Source organism: Octopus sinensis, linkage group LG4, assembly GCF_006345805.1.
Source record: "Octopus sinensis linkage group LG4, ASM634580v1, whole genome shotgun sequence".
In the NCBI taxonomy this organism is placed as follows: domain Eukaryota; kingdom Metazoa; phylum Mollusca; class Cephalopoda; order Octopoda; family Octopodidae; genus Octopus; species Octopus sinensis.
Genome location: NC_043000.1, coordinates 106155891 through 106171151, shown reverse-complemented (window position 1 = coordinate 106171151; position 15261 = coordinate 106155891).

Here is a 15261-nt window from a genome sequence, read left to right as displayed (position 1 = left end):
TCTACAGAAGTCAAATCTCAAAAGGGGAGATGTTACGGCGAGAATCGTGATACCTCCTGTGATAATAAACTAGCTGAACTCAGATAAATAGCAGCGTATTTGGCTGAGAGCGTGAGATGAAAAATCGCAGAGGGGTGTTGGTAGTGGTTTCTTTAATGTGAGTTCGAATTGTTACACATTGTTATTATATATTTGTTGAAAGTCTCCCCGTGTGGATGTACTACGATTTGTTAAATTGTTTAAATTGTTGAATTTTCGTCACTGTTTTGTTTGCATGTTATTTGAATCTGTTTATGATTTTGTTTTTGATTTTGGTACACACCCGGACAACCCAGGTCCGGAGCCGAAGCAAGCGGAGGTGAAAAGGAAAAAATACAAGTGGCATATGGTCATGTGTACCAAAAGTACAGCAATAGAGAAAAAGATTATAAAGTACAAATCAATAATAAGTGTAAGGCTGCCTCCAGAAAAATACTCGGAAAAGACTAAAGGAGTCATCATAGATAGAGAGAGATTTGAGAAATTAAAAGACTATTTGGAAGCAACATAGACCCGCTGAGGGTTGAAATCGAGTTCGACGAACTACCACCAGCAGTAGATTTCGAAGATTTAAAGCCACAAATGAACGTTTAAAAAAGCAAGGAAGTAAAATTTGTTAGTAAAAGAAAGAGGAAAAATAGACTGTTAAAAATTTAGAAAGAAAAAAAGAAAAAAAAGGAGTGTAAGAATGATTATCTAATTGTACAAATTAACTGCTAAATGGTACTGCTTGAGAGTGGGGCTCAATGCAACCATTTCATCATTATCGATTTCATTATACATTTTTTCATTTTCATTCGTTTTATGTCCCCACTGTAGTGTTCTGTCTGTCTTTGTGTTGTCCTCTATGTTAAAGCCTGGGTGCCAAATAAAGAAAAGGAGATGAGAAATCGCAGGAAGTCGAAAGGTGTCGTTTGAGAGTTTTGTGGAGTCGCAGGAAATTGTTGAGAAAATGTTTTAGTTCGTTCAGAGTTGTTTTAGATTGGTTACATTTGTTGGTGGAGTAGTTAGGAATACATCAAGTGGAGACAGTTGCTGTCTACCCCCGTTCCGTGGTACTATATATTACACTGTATTAGTGCACGACACTAAGGTGATATATACAGAAACCACGTTATAAAACATACATACGTGCATACATATGTTTCGATGACTACAGATCCAAGCCATCACGGAATTGTAAAAATCTGTAAAACCTTCCAGAAGTTTATCATTTAAGTATATATGAGCACGTCTAAATATGCAAGTATATGCATGAGATGACATACATAAAACAAAACATACACATCTGCATACATACATACATACATACATACTTACATACATACATACATACATACATACATACATACATACATACATACATACATACATACATACATACATGCAAAAATACCCTGTTGTTGATGTTGAAATTCCAATGAATGAGCTTTGGAACTAGGTTAGAAACCGGCTCTTTATTGGTGAGAAATCTTGAAATAAAAACTAAATAATAACATACATACATGCATACATACGCTCACACGTACATACATACGCAGACACGCACACACACATATTAATGTGTGTGTGTAAACAGGAAAAGTGTAAGATTAGATATGGAAGCTATATTAATAGCAAAAATCATCCCACGGTTTTAGCACAAGCGAAATAAATTTTGAAAGTAACTTGCAATTAATTTTCTGGTATATATAAATCACATTGTGTGTATATTAACTAGCGCATACATTTCCACAATTCTCAACCGATTTTCACCAAACTTTACACACACATTACTTATGTCTCATGGATGGCCATGCACAATTACATTTTCTCCAGAGCTCCCGCATAAATGGACAAACCGGGAAAAACGATGGTTTACACAGGTTTTTCTCTAATTCGTTGTATGTACAAAATTTTTTTGTATGTAGGGTCATCCATACTTTTTAATGTATATGGTGGGATACTGGCATTAAAGAATATTTTTTAGTGGTTTTCACATTTTTTGATTTATTATTTATATATATGTTGTAATTGTGTATTATTACTTGGTTAGAGAATATTATAAAAGTGAAAGGATATGCCCATGGGCATGTGGCGTAGTGGTTAAGAGCGCAGGCTACTAACCCCAAGATTCCAAGTTCGATTCCATACAGTGACCTGAATAATAATAATAACAATAATAATAATAACAACAACAACAACAACATCATCGAAAAATACCAAAATTTCCCCAAGGCACCTGATGAAGGCTGGAGAGTATATCAGCTGAAACGTTGTGTTGGCAACAAACAAGATGAGAACAAATATCCGTCAATTGTAAATAATGTAAATAATGTGAAAGGATTTTATCTATTTATTTAATTCGACTGTCCACCTGTTATTATTTATTTATATATTGTAATTCTGGTTATTACTTGGTTAGAGAATATTATAAAAGTGAAAGTATTTCGTCTATTCATTTATTTCGACTGTCCGCCTACGACGGGGATTAAATTGACTAGGAACACTGTACGCGATGAATATCCAATACCAAACAATTTTAATCTCCGTGTTTAAACTGCATTAAACTTTGGCAAGCTTACCTTTACCTATTCTGAGTTACTTGAAATGTGCTGTTCCCTTGCCTCTTTTCTATTTGTTGATACCTTTGTTTACCTACCAATGCGCTGTTTCACTTTAAGGATGCCTATTTACCCATCCATTATGATGTTTTGTACGCGAAATCTTTTCACTGCGAACAGCTAAAGATTCAAAGCAGTATTCGTGAACTGAAGTAAAACTCTTCATGTCTTCAGTTTTCGTTCCCTGAAGTCAGTTTCAGAGTGGTCGTACACTGTAAGCACGTAACAAATACATTCCTTTAACCCTACTTTTTGAAGTTGGTATTATATTGCCATTTTTTGAACGTACCAATCATATTTCTCTCCTGAAAAAATAACTCCCTTTGCTGTTGAATAAAACAAACTCGCAGAGGGGAAGTTTCAATGTCTTCCTTCAATTTCCTTACACCCATTTATGTGGCTGTTTCTGACAAGAAATTTCACTTTCATGTAAAACAACTATATTTTGTAGTCATTATCCGTAATCTACTCCCAAAGCACTTCAGTAGCTCTACTTTGCATCACTTGCAAACTTATATGTTCTATGATCATCAAAGTACAACGACCTCCTCAGTAACCAGCCTTCAATTGGTTTTCTGTTCCTAGGTTAATCGGAAACATAGATTGTGGTGCTACTCATAAACCTAAGTAGTTCAATTATTTGGTGAAAAAAAAATACCACCAAAGCAACTTAAACCCTCTGAAGGGCAGGTGCGTTTGCTAGTAGTTAAATACTTTGAAATCCGATGATGACGGTTTTATCAATTACAATATCATTCCCATCATACCTTGTTGAATACCACAAAAGGGCAACCTTAGCTGTGTCACTATCATCACATTCTGAAGATGAGGTCAGGTCTGCTAATGGACTTGGTAACGTTCTCAACTAAACTTAGAGGACCACACGCGCGCTCGCGCGCACACATACACACACACTCACACGTATGTATGTATATGTACATATACATGTGTACATATATATATATATATATATATATATATATATATATATATATATATATATATATATTTATATATACATATATATATATATATTATACACACACACATATAATGGTAGGTGTAAGCTTCTCAGGCATACAATGTATACAGGACGAAGAAAATCAGTGGAGCAGAAATTGTTCTCGTAACCTGTTATAGAATGTGGATGTGGGTGGGTTAGCACACCCACAAGCGCGCGCACACACACACACACACACACACACACACACACACAAACACCGTGATATGCAAACACTTCAGTGAATCAGATCGATAGTTTTTTTAAGTCAGTTTATCTGGACCATAATCTCTCTTGGTTGTAATTACCATCGGTTCAGGGCGACTTCACAGGAAACACAATCAAACTGGTTCATTGTTGAAGCAGCAGCATTATCATTTTCTGTCCTCCATCTCGTGTTGTTCTGCTTTATTAAGGAACAGGAATTACTACAAATGTGTTCGGGCTTGTCTATTACCAGACCTCGAATTTTACGTAACGAAAAGCTTTAAAACATAAACCAAATGGAAACAAAACAGACAGAAACGAAGCGAAATGGAAATATATTTTATAAAACAATAACAATAATAATGATAATAATCCTGTCTACTATAGGCATAAGGCCTGAAATTTTGGTGAAGGGTGTTAGTCATCTAAATCGATCGGAACATTCAACTGGTACTTATTTTATCGATCCCCAAAAGATAAAAGGCAAAGTCTCTGGGGAATTTGGACTCAGGCCATAAAAACGGACGAAATATCGCTACGCATTTTCCCTGGCGTGCCAACGATTCTGCCAGTTTGCCGCCTTCAAATAATTGCTCTTTCTATAGTCAAAAGGGCTAAAGTCTGGAGAAGCGGGTTAGTCGAAACCTTCGGCAGGTATTTTATTTTATCAACCCCGGAAAAATAAAGTAGACTTGGGCAGAATTTTAACTCAAAGCGGAGAGAACCGGAACAAACACCACAAAGTAGTTTTTCCGATGTTTTTACCGATTCTTCCAGCTCGGCAGGGTGATACATCAGATGACGTAACAAAGACAAATTATTTATGACCAAACGATGAGGAGCCAAGAGTAAGTGTCTAAAGCTACCTACTGAGAATAGGCTCATTCGTTTGAGACGTGCTCGTCACTCCTACACGCATTTAAGAAAATTTACTTGTGCGGCACCACTTCTCCATCCTTACCTAGAGGAACATGAAATGTCTGACCGCAGCCCTTTCTGCTGCGTCAACCACACACCCTCTTCTACTTCAGTCACCAGACAAGAAAACTGATTACCTTTCTTGGCCAAAAGAAGGCGACAAGGCGATCGTCATGATGAACTTGGCTGATAGCAAGAGCTGCCCTATAGCTAACAACAGTTGTTCGACAAACTTCATTAGTTAGCTATGCTTTGACACTGAACAAGCCCGTGCAGAACAGTTTCATTGTTCAGTGTGCATCTCAGACAAGCCCAGCTGCAGCATGATGGTATCTTCAAGTAATTTCGCAGTGTATATACCTCGCTTGTGCTTATATCAACAACATTCTGTGAATACCAAATGATACAACTACTTATACTAACAACGTGGTGCATGGTGGTTGTTGTTTTGGGTGTGCCGCCCAATAAATTAACGAGTAAGGTTAATATTTATAATGAATTTGCCATTTTTGATGGGTGTACAGCGCACACCTAGCACACCCAGAATCTAATACAAAAACATGCTGCAATACTCTTTTACTTGTTTCAGTCATTTGACAGTAGCCATGCTGGAGCAACGCCTTTAGTCGACCATATCTACCCCAGGACTTATTCTCTGTAAGCCTAGTACTTATTCTATCGGTCTCTTTTGCCGAACCACTAAGTTACGTAAACACACAGCATCGGTGTCAAGCGATGTTGAGGGGACAAACGCAGACACACAAACATATACACACACATACATACACACACACACTCACACACACACACACACACAACACACACACACACACACACACAACACACACACACACAAACACCGTGATATGCAAACACTTCAGTGAATCAGATCGATAGTTTTTTTAAGTCAGTTTATCTGGACCATAATCTCTCTTGGTTGTAATTACCATCGGTTCAGGGCGACTTCACAGGAAACACAATCAAACTGGTTCATTGTTGAAGCAGCAGCATTATCATTTTCTGTCCTCCATCTCGTGTTGTTCTGCTTTATTAAGGAACAGGAATTACTACAAATGTGTTCGGGCTTGTCTATTACCAGACCTCGAATTTTACGTAACGAAAAGCTTTAAAACATAAACCAAATGGAAACAAAACAGACAGAAACGAAGCGAAATGGAAATATATTTTATAAAACAATAACAATAATAATGATAATAATCCTGTCTACTATAGGCATAAGGCCTGAAATTTTGGTGAAGGGTGTTAGTCATCTAAATCGATCGGAGCATTCAACTGGTACTTATTTTATCGATCCCCAAAAGATAAAAGGCAAAGTCTCTGGGGAATTTGGACTCAGGCCATAAAAACGGACGAAATATCGCTACGCATTTTCCCTGGCGTGCCAACGATTCTGCCAGTTTGCCGCCTTCAAATAATTGCTCTTTCTATAGTCAAAAGGGCTAAAGTCTGGAGAAGCGGGTTAGTCGAAACCTTCGGCAGGTATTTTATTTTATCAACCCCGGAAAAATAAAGTAGACTTGGGCAGAATTTTAACTCAAAGCGGAGAGAACCGGAACAAACACCACAAAGTAGTTTTTCCGATGTTTTTACCGATTCTTCCAGCTCGGCAGGGTGATACATCAGATGACGTAACAAAGACAAATTATTTATGACCAAACGATGAGGAGCCAAGAGTAAGTGTCTAAAGCTACCTACTGAGAATAGGCTCATTCGTTGAGACGTGCTCGTCACTCCTACACGCATTTAAGAAAATTTACTTGTGCGGCACCACTTCTCCATCCTTACCTAGAGGAACATGAAATGTCTGACCGCAGCCCTTTCTGCTGCGTCAACCACACACCCTCTTCTACTTCAGTCACCAGACAAGAAAACTGATTACCTTTCTTGGCCAAAAGAAGGCGACAAGGCGATCGTCATGATGAACTTGGCTGATAGCAAGAGCTGCCCTATAGCTAACAACAGTTGTTCGACAAACTTCATTAGTTAGCTATGCTTTGACACTGAACAAGCCCGTGCAGAACAGTTTCATTGTTCAGTGTGCATCTCAGACAAGCCCAGCTGCAGCATGATGGTATCTTCAAGTAATTTCGCAGTGTATATACCTCGCTTGTGCTTATATCAACAACATTCTGTGAATACCAAATGATACAACTACTTATACTAACAACGTGGTGCATGGTGGTTGTTGTTTTGGGTGTGCCGCCCAATAAATTAACGAGTAAGGTTAATATTTATAATGAATTTGCCATTTTTGATGGGTGTACAGCGCACACCTAGCACACCCAGAATCTAATACAAAAACATGCTGCAATACTCTTTTACTTGTTTCAGTCATTTGACAGTAGCCATGCTGGAGCAACGCCTTTAGTCGGCCATATCTACCCCAGGACTTATTCTCTGTAAGCCTAGTACTTATTCTATCGGTCTCTTTTGCCGAACCACTAAGTTACGTAAACACACCAGCATCGGTTGTCAAGCGATGTTGAGGGGACAAACGCAGACACACAAACATATACACACACATACATACACACACACACTCACACACACACACACACACACACACACACACACACACATATATATATATACGACAGACTTCTTTCAGTTCCTGTCTACCAAATCCACTCACAAGGCTTTGGTCGGCCCGAGGCTAAAGTAGAAGACACTTGCTCAAGATGCCACGCAGTGGGACTGAACCCGGAACCATGTGGTTGGTAAGCAAGCTACTTACCACACACCCAATCTTACGCCTATAAATGAGAGATATTTCCTAATCAGATGTTGATTACAAATCAAAACGATTTCGGTCCCTACGGACGAGTCGCATCTTCGAGCATATCGAACAATTTTGATGCGCACAAGGAATGTCCGAGTTCTTTTAGTCCTACGCGATTGCACGTCTCTTCTCCCTGTCTTCCACACAGTCATTACTCCATATTGCGTGATACTACAATCAATCCAACCATCTAGCAACTATTTTGTGCTCTCAGATTTTGCCTTTTCGGACATATGACGAAGCATTGTTCGCTTGCCCCAGCAGTTCAGAAATTACTGCTCTGCTACGTCCTTCCTAAGTTCACAGCCAGTTACGATATAATGGATCTAGCAACAAACCCATGATATCTCACCTCTACCAGGGGAACACTACCATAGTGTGCCGCTCATGATTCAAAGTAACCTTTGCATTTTCGGCTCTCTCTTTCATCTTTTAACATCACATTGCAAAGAGGGAAAGAGAGTGTGTGAGAGTGAGATAAGTAAAATAAGAGTGGGCGAGATTAAGAGGTGCACCAGCAGAAGGTGTAGCAGATGTCGTTGACAAAAAATACGAGTGTTGTGTAATTTACATAACTCTAACAGTGACAGGGTGTGCGTGTGTGTGTGTGTGTGTGAGACGGTGTGTGTGTGTGTGAATGTGCGTGCTTGTGTGTGTGTGTGTGTGTGTGTGTGAATATATGTATATTTGTAGTAAACCTTGCGGCAAAAAAGAATATTTGTTTTTCCTGTTGAAAAACATTCTCTATAATAAATAACATTGCTACGTTTTATGACATCGGTATGCTAATGTTCACACACACACATACACACACACCATTAGAAGGGGATAGGGAGAGAGAGAGGGGGGGAATGGAATGTAAAAAGGAGATAGAGAAAATGACGGCGAGAGAGAGATGCAACAAAAGTGAGGGGAGGAGGGACAGGGAGAAAATGATAGGTACATAGACAGACAGGCAGACAACCAGACAAACAGACAGACAGACAGACAGGCAGATAGACAGATAGATAGCTAGCTAGATAGATAGATAGATAGATAGATAGATAGATAGATAGATAGATAGATAGATAGATAGATAGATAGATAGATAGATAGATAGATAGATATGTTTCTTTATTAGCCACACAGGGCTGCACACAGACAGGATAAATTACAAGGTAGAGCTTTTTCTTTTGGGGGTAAAAAAAGAGGGTTTGGTTTTCGATCAAAAGGGATCGTAAAGGGAAAGAAAGAGGTCAAAAAATGGGGGGAATAAAATTTTTTTTAAAAAGGGGGGGAAAGGGAAAGAAAAAAAATTGATCAATAGGGATCGTTATCACAGAAATGTCAATATGAAGTGTAAAGGGGAGGACAGGTGAGGTTTACCTGTGGAAAGAAAAGCCTACGGTAAAGACCACGGTAACCTCGGTCAATGAAGTCACATGTTATATATATATTTTTTTTTTTGAAAGATAGATAGATAGATAGATAGATAGATAGATAGATAGATAGATAGATAGTGTGGTGGGGGAATATTCTGGAAGCGGACCAGAGTGAAAGGGTGACACCTAGAAGAGGAGAAAGAGAACAACAGAATAGGGTGTTAGATACACGAAAATAGAGAGACGTGGACGGAAGAAACGCATTGAGATGAAAAGAAAATGACAAAAGGAGTAGGCACTTATTTAAACGAAGAAAGTAAATGACAGAGGACCCTGTGTGTATGAGAGAGAGGGTGAGTGAGTGAGTGAGTGAGATGAAGAGTGAGTGAGATGAAGAGTGAAAAAGATAAGAAAATCGACAAAGAAAGACTGAAAAGAGAGAGGGAGAGAGACTAAAGGGTATAAAAAAGAAAATGAAATAGCAGGATATGAAGAAAACAATAGAATTAGATTGATATACAGAATATATATATTTTTTTACTACCCACAAGGGGCTAAACACAGAGGGGACAAACAAGGACAAACAAACGGATTAAGTCGATTACATCGACCCCAGTGCGTAACTGGTACTTAATTTATCGACCCTGAAGGGATGAAAGGCAAAGTCGACCTCGGCGGAATTTGAACTCAGAATGTAACGGCAGACGAAATACGGCTACGCATTTCGCCCGGCGCGCTAACGATTCTGCCAGCTCGCCGCCTGGCAGAATCGTTATACAGAATATGGGAGAGAAAGGGAAACTCTCAGAGAGATAGAAGGAAGAAATAGAAAAGTGCTAAAAAAGGAACTGATAGAATCGTTGAAACGGATAGACAGACAGACAGACAGACAATGAGACAAATGGACAGACAGATAGACATACAGATAGATAGATAGCCAGACAGACAGACAGATAGATAGCCAGACAGACAGACAGACAGACAGATATGTTTCTTTATTAGCCACACAGGGCTGAACACAGACGGGACAAATTACTAAGTAGAGCTTTTCTTTTTGGGGAGAAAAAAAGTGGGGTAGGTTTTCGATCAAAAGGGATCATAAAATGGAAGGAGAAAAAAAAAACGATCAATAGGGATCGTGTATCGCAGAAATGTCATGATGTAAAGTGTAAAGAGGGAAGCAGATAAGGTTTATCCGTGGAAAGAAAAGCCTACGGATAGATAGATAGATAGATAGATAGATAGATAGATAGATAGATAGATAGATAGATAGATAGATAGATAGATAGATAGATAGATAGATAGATAGATAAGTTTCTTTATTGGCCACACAGGGCTGCACACAGATGGGACAAGTTACAAGGTAGAGCTTTTCTTTTGGGGGATGAAAAAAACAAAAAACAAAAGAAAGATAGATAGATAGATAGCGTCAGGTTGCTACAGGCATGTTGCTGCTGTCTTACCAACAGTTTTTCTACCCACCACGGGGCGTATATTTTTGTGGGGCGCTCGATCGGCACCATGGTGCGTATATATATATATATTTTTTTTTTTTCCAAAATTCTACTTTTCATTGTTGTCGATCGCATTTTTTTTTTACCGATTTCCCTCTCCCCTTTTTTCACTCCTATAGCTGTATCAATAGTTCTCTATATTACATTGCCATTTCACATGTACACACAAGCTGTGTGTGTGTGTGTGTGTGTGTGGTGTGTGTGTGTGTGTGTGTGTGTGTGTGTGTGTGTGTGTGTGTGTGCGTGTGTGCGCGCGTGCGCGCGCGTGCGTGTGTGCGTGTGTGTGTGTGTGTTTGTGTGTGTGTGTGTGTGTGTGTGTGTGCGCGCGCACGTCCATGAGGCAGTGCAGAGTATTTTGAACAAAAAAAAGGCGGCGAGCTGGCAGAAACGTTAGCACGCCGGGCGAAATGCTTAGCGGTATTTCGTCTGCGTTACGTTGTGAGTTCAAATTCCGCCGAGGTTGACTTTGCCTTTCATCCTTTCGGGGTCGATAAATTAAGTACCAGTTACGCACTGGGGTCGATGTAATCGACTTAATACCTATGTCTGTCCTTGTTTGTCCCCTCTGTGTTTAGCCCCTTGTGGGTAGTAAAGAAATAAGTATTTTGAACAATACAAAATTTATATAGGAGTGGGTGCTGGAAAGTTCCTAGTTTTGGATAAAAGAAAATACAGGAGGAAAAGTTAATTATGATTTTATTCAACTTATTCCCCTCTCAGATTCACATACTAATTGCAGCGATCCTTTAGTTTTTCTAAGCCCTGTAAAAGAATTCAGAGGGCTGAGCCTCCAACGGGCCTTTCGCGACACCCTTAAAGCCGAGAACTTTTTAGTACCACCTTGTACATTTAAAAAAAAATCATTCTACTCTATTTTATCTTAAATAAACATGTAGTTTTTTTCCTCGCTGTGTTTGTCCCTCTATCACCACTGCTCAAACCGTTGTTGGTGTGTTTACGTCCCCGTAACTTTAGCAGTTCATCAAAGAAATCAATAGAATATGGTACATATTCTATTGATTTCTTTTGCTGAACTGCTAAGTTACGGGGACGTAAACACACCAACAACGGTTTGAAGCAGTGGTGATAGAGGGACAAACACACACACAAAGACACATATATCCTGTTTCAGTCATTTGACAGTGGTGCGGTCATGCTGCAGCACCGCCTTGAAGAATTTCAGTCGATCAAATTGAGCCTGTCACTTATTTTAAATCCGGTGCTTATTCTATCAGCTTGTTTTTACCAAACCGCTAAGTTACATAAACAAACCTACACCGTTTGTCAAATGGTGCGTGACAAGCACACACACATGTATGTACACACAAACTCATATACGACGGGCTTCAACAGAAATTTCGCCAAACAAATTCATTCTCAAGACACAATTTAAACGAAAATCTGAAAATGCGCAGATATGAAATTTGCTCGTCGCTTCCTCTTCCTAACCAGACCGATCCATTTCTCGACCGTATTGTAATTTGCGATGAAAAGTGGATAATTTGCGATGAAAAGTGGACAATAATAAAAATCGTTCTTCGCAGTGATTGGACCAAAATGAAGCGCTGAAAACCTTCCCTAATCCTGAGCTCTTCAAAAAGAAGGTTAAGGTGAGTGTTTGGTGGTCTACTGCTGGACTCATCTTTTATAACTTCTTAAAGCCCGGAAAAACCATTACGGCAGAAAAATATTTCCTTGAAATTGCGAGAATGAACGAAAAACTGCTACTCCTCCATCCCAGACTAGTCAACAGAAGAGAGCGAATCATTCTTCATGACAATGCTTGGCCACACGTTTCACTAATGACACTCCAGAAGTTGAGGGAAATTGGCTACGAAGTTCTTCCTCACCCAGCAGATTGCCCAGACCTTTCTCCTACCGACTACTACTTTTTCAAGCATCTTGATGGCTACGAGAGAAGGAGTTCAAAAATCAAACCGATGCTGAAAGTGCGTTCATCAGCTCCAGAACACCAGATTTTTATACTACCGGAATAAACAAGCTTGTAACTCGTTGGCAAAATTGTGTTGATTGTAATGGTACTTATTTTGATGAATAAAATTTCCGCATTGTTGAAATATAGTGTGATGAATTTCACATTTTAAAACGTTGCTTACTTTTTACTCAGCCTGGTTGTTCGAAAAAAAGTTCGTTTTCTATGTTTTTGTTTTTTATGTTCCCGTTGCTCAGTGTTCACGTTTTTTTTTAAAGTCCTGTACCCATATATGCATGTATATATACATATATATGTAGGTATGTACATATATGTATGTATATATGCATATATTTATATATTATTTATATCATTATATGATCGAACGCCACGCAAGTATTTCCAAGTAAGTTTTATCTTAATAATTCCGATGCGCACTCCTATCTCTATTCTTTCTATCTATCTCCCTCTCTTGTTCTTCTTCCTTTCTGTTTTTCTCTCCCACCCTTTCCCTGTTCTGCTCCTCTCCCCTTCACCGTTCCCTCTTTCTCTCTCTCTCTTCTCTCTCACACCCTTTCTCCTTGACTCTCTCGTTGCTCACACGTGACCAACGGCTATCTATCTTTCTTTCTTCCACTTCCTTCCTAAAGACAAGACGTGCTTTTACCTGTTTCTTCTCAAAGCTCGTTTTTCCGGCATTCACTACTTCACATCATTTTGGCTTAACAGCCCTCGCCGTTTGTTTTTACTGTTTTGTTCTTACTGTCCTGTTTTTGTTACCACTTTAACCCTCAGCAAAAAAATCCCAAATTTTATTTAATTTGCTTTGCAGGAAGGACTGTTTTAACGAAGTCGCGTCTTTTTCCTACCTTCGAACGCGGAGTAGATAAAACAGGGGACAACTGATGAAGAGAATGTTCTTTTTGTTGCCTGTCCCGTTTCTCAATTTGTTTCTTTCGTTGTTCGAAAAAAAGTTCGTTTTCTATGTTTTTATTTTTTATGTTCTCGTTTCTCATTGTTCACGTTTTTTTTATGCCCTGTGCCCATATATGCATGTATATATACATATATATGTAGGTATGTACATATATGTATGTATATATGCATATATATATTATTTACATTATATATATATGTATGCATGTCTGAATTATGTATCTCTCTCAATCTCTCTCTCTCTCTCTCTCTCTCTATATATATATATAGTTATATATAATATATATATATATTATATATATATATATATATATATATATATATACTCTTTTACTCTTTTACTTGTTTCAGTCATTTGACTGCGGCCATGCTGGAGCACCGCCTTTAATCGAGCAACTCGACCCCGGACTTATTCTTTTGTAAACCCAGTACTTATTCTATCGGTCTCTTTTGCCGAACCGCTAAGTAACGGGGACATAAACACACCAGCATCGGTTGTCAGCAATGCTAGGGGACAAACACAGACACACAACACACACACGCATATAATATACATATATACGACGGGCTTCTTTCAGTTTCCGTCTACCAAATCCACTCACAAGGCTTTGGTCGGCCCGAGGCTATAGTAGAAGACACTTGCCCAAGGTGCCACGTAGTGGGACTGAACCCGGAACCATGTGGTTGGTAGACAAGCTACTTACTACACAGCCACTTAAGGTGTATTCCGTTAGGAACGTAGAAAGGTTCGAAATAGAGCTCGTTCACCCTTAGAATTACCAAATAGCCGGTAGTATTATGGTATACTTCCAAGTCTAGGTTTAGGCATTAATCGTGTGTGAAAATAGTTGGATGCGTTAGCATCAAAGTCAAAAGTTTACTAACGAGGACAACAATTATATCACCTGAGGCGATACAACTTGAACCCATTATACAAGCAAACCGTTGCTTAATTTGAATCCTGTGTATATGCGGATCTATGTTGTATCGAAACATGTGTAGTGTTTATTAAATAGCTGTCAAATCGCGCTCCTTTTTGTTGACTCTATTTTATTCAATTTTATCTATCTATCTATCTATCTATCTATCTATCTATCTATCTATCTATCCTATCTATCTATCTATCTCTCTCTCTCCTCTCTCTCTCTATATATATATATATATATATATATATATATATATATATATTCGGTATACGAAATTGAGGAGGTATTCAATTAAAATAGCCATCTATATAACATACTCTATGTATATACATTGTTAGTCGACCAGTTACTGCACTTTTTGTCCTGGAGATAGTATATCATATGGACTTGATGCGTTAAAAGTAATAAATATTAGAGAGAAAGGCGAAAATTCGTTCCGACAGCGGCAAGCGAGAGCACCAGATGCATTTCGGCCTTTTCAGTGGTGCGTAGTTGCGACAATTCGTCGCATCTGATATAAGACAAAGCGAAAAAGACTATTCACTGACATTTCGAATAGCAGATTGAATTTTCAATAAACGCAATTTAGGTAGAATTGAGTTAAAATACCCATCTATGTATCGTGTTACTTACTATCGACATGTCAGTCACTGCAAGTCCGTAAGAGACGGTATCTCTTACGGACTTGCTGTGTTAAAAACACAGCAAATATCCGAACCGAATGAAAATTCGTCCCTGCAGCGGCCAGCAAGAACACTAGATGTGTGTGTATGGGGATGGGTGTATAAAGTGGTTGCTCAAAAGACCATAATGATTTCAAATTTTGTCACAATGTCAGCAATATTAGGGAAAGGGGTAAATCGATTACATAGATCCTAGTATTCGACCAGTACTTATATTATTGATCTCGATACGATGAAAGGCAAAGCCGACCTCGACAGAATTTGAACTCAAAACGCGAAGGCGCACGAAATGCCGCTAAGCATTTCGTCCAGCGTACTAATGGTTCTGCCATCTTGCTGCC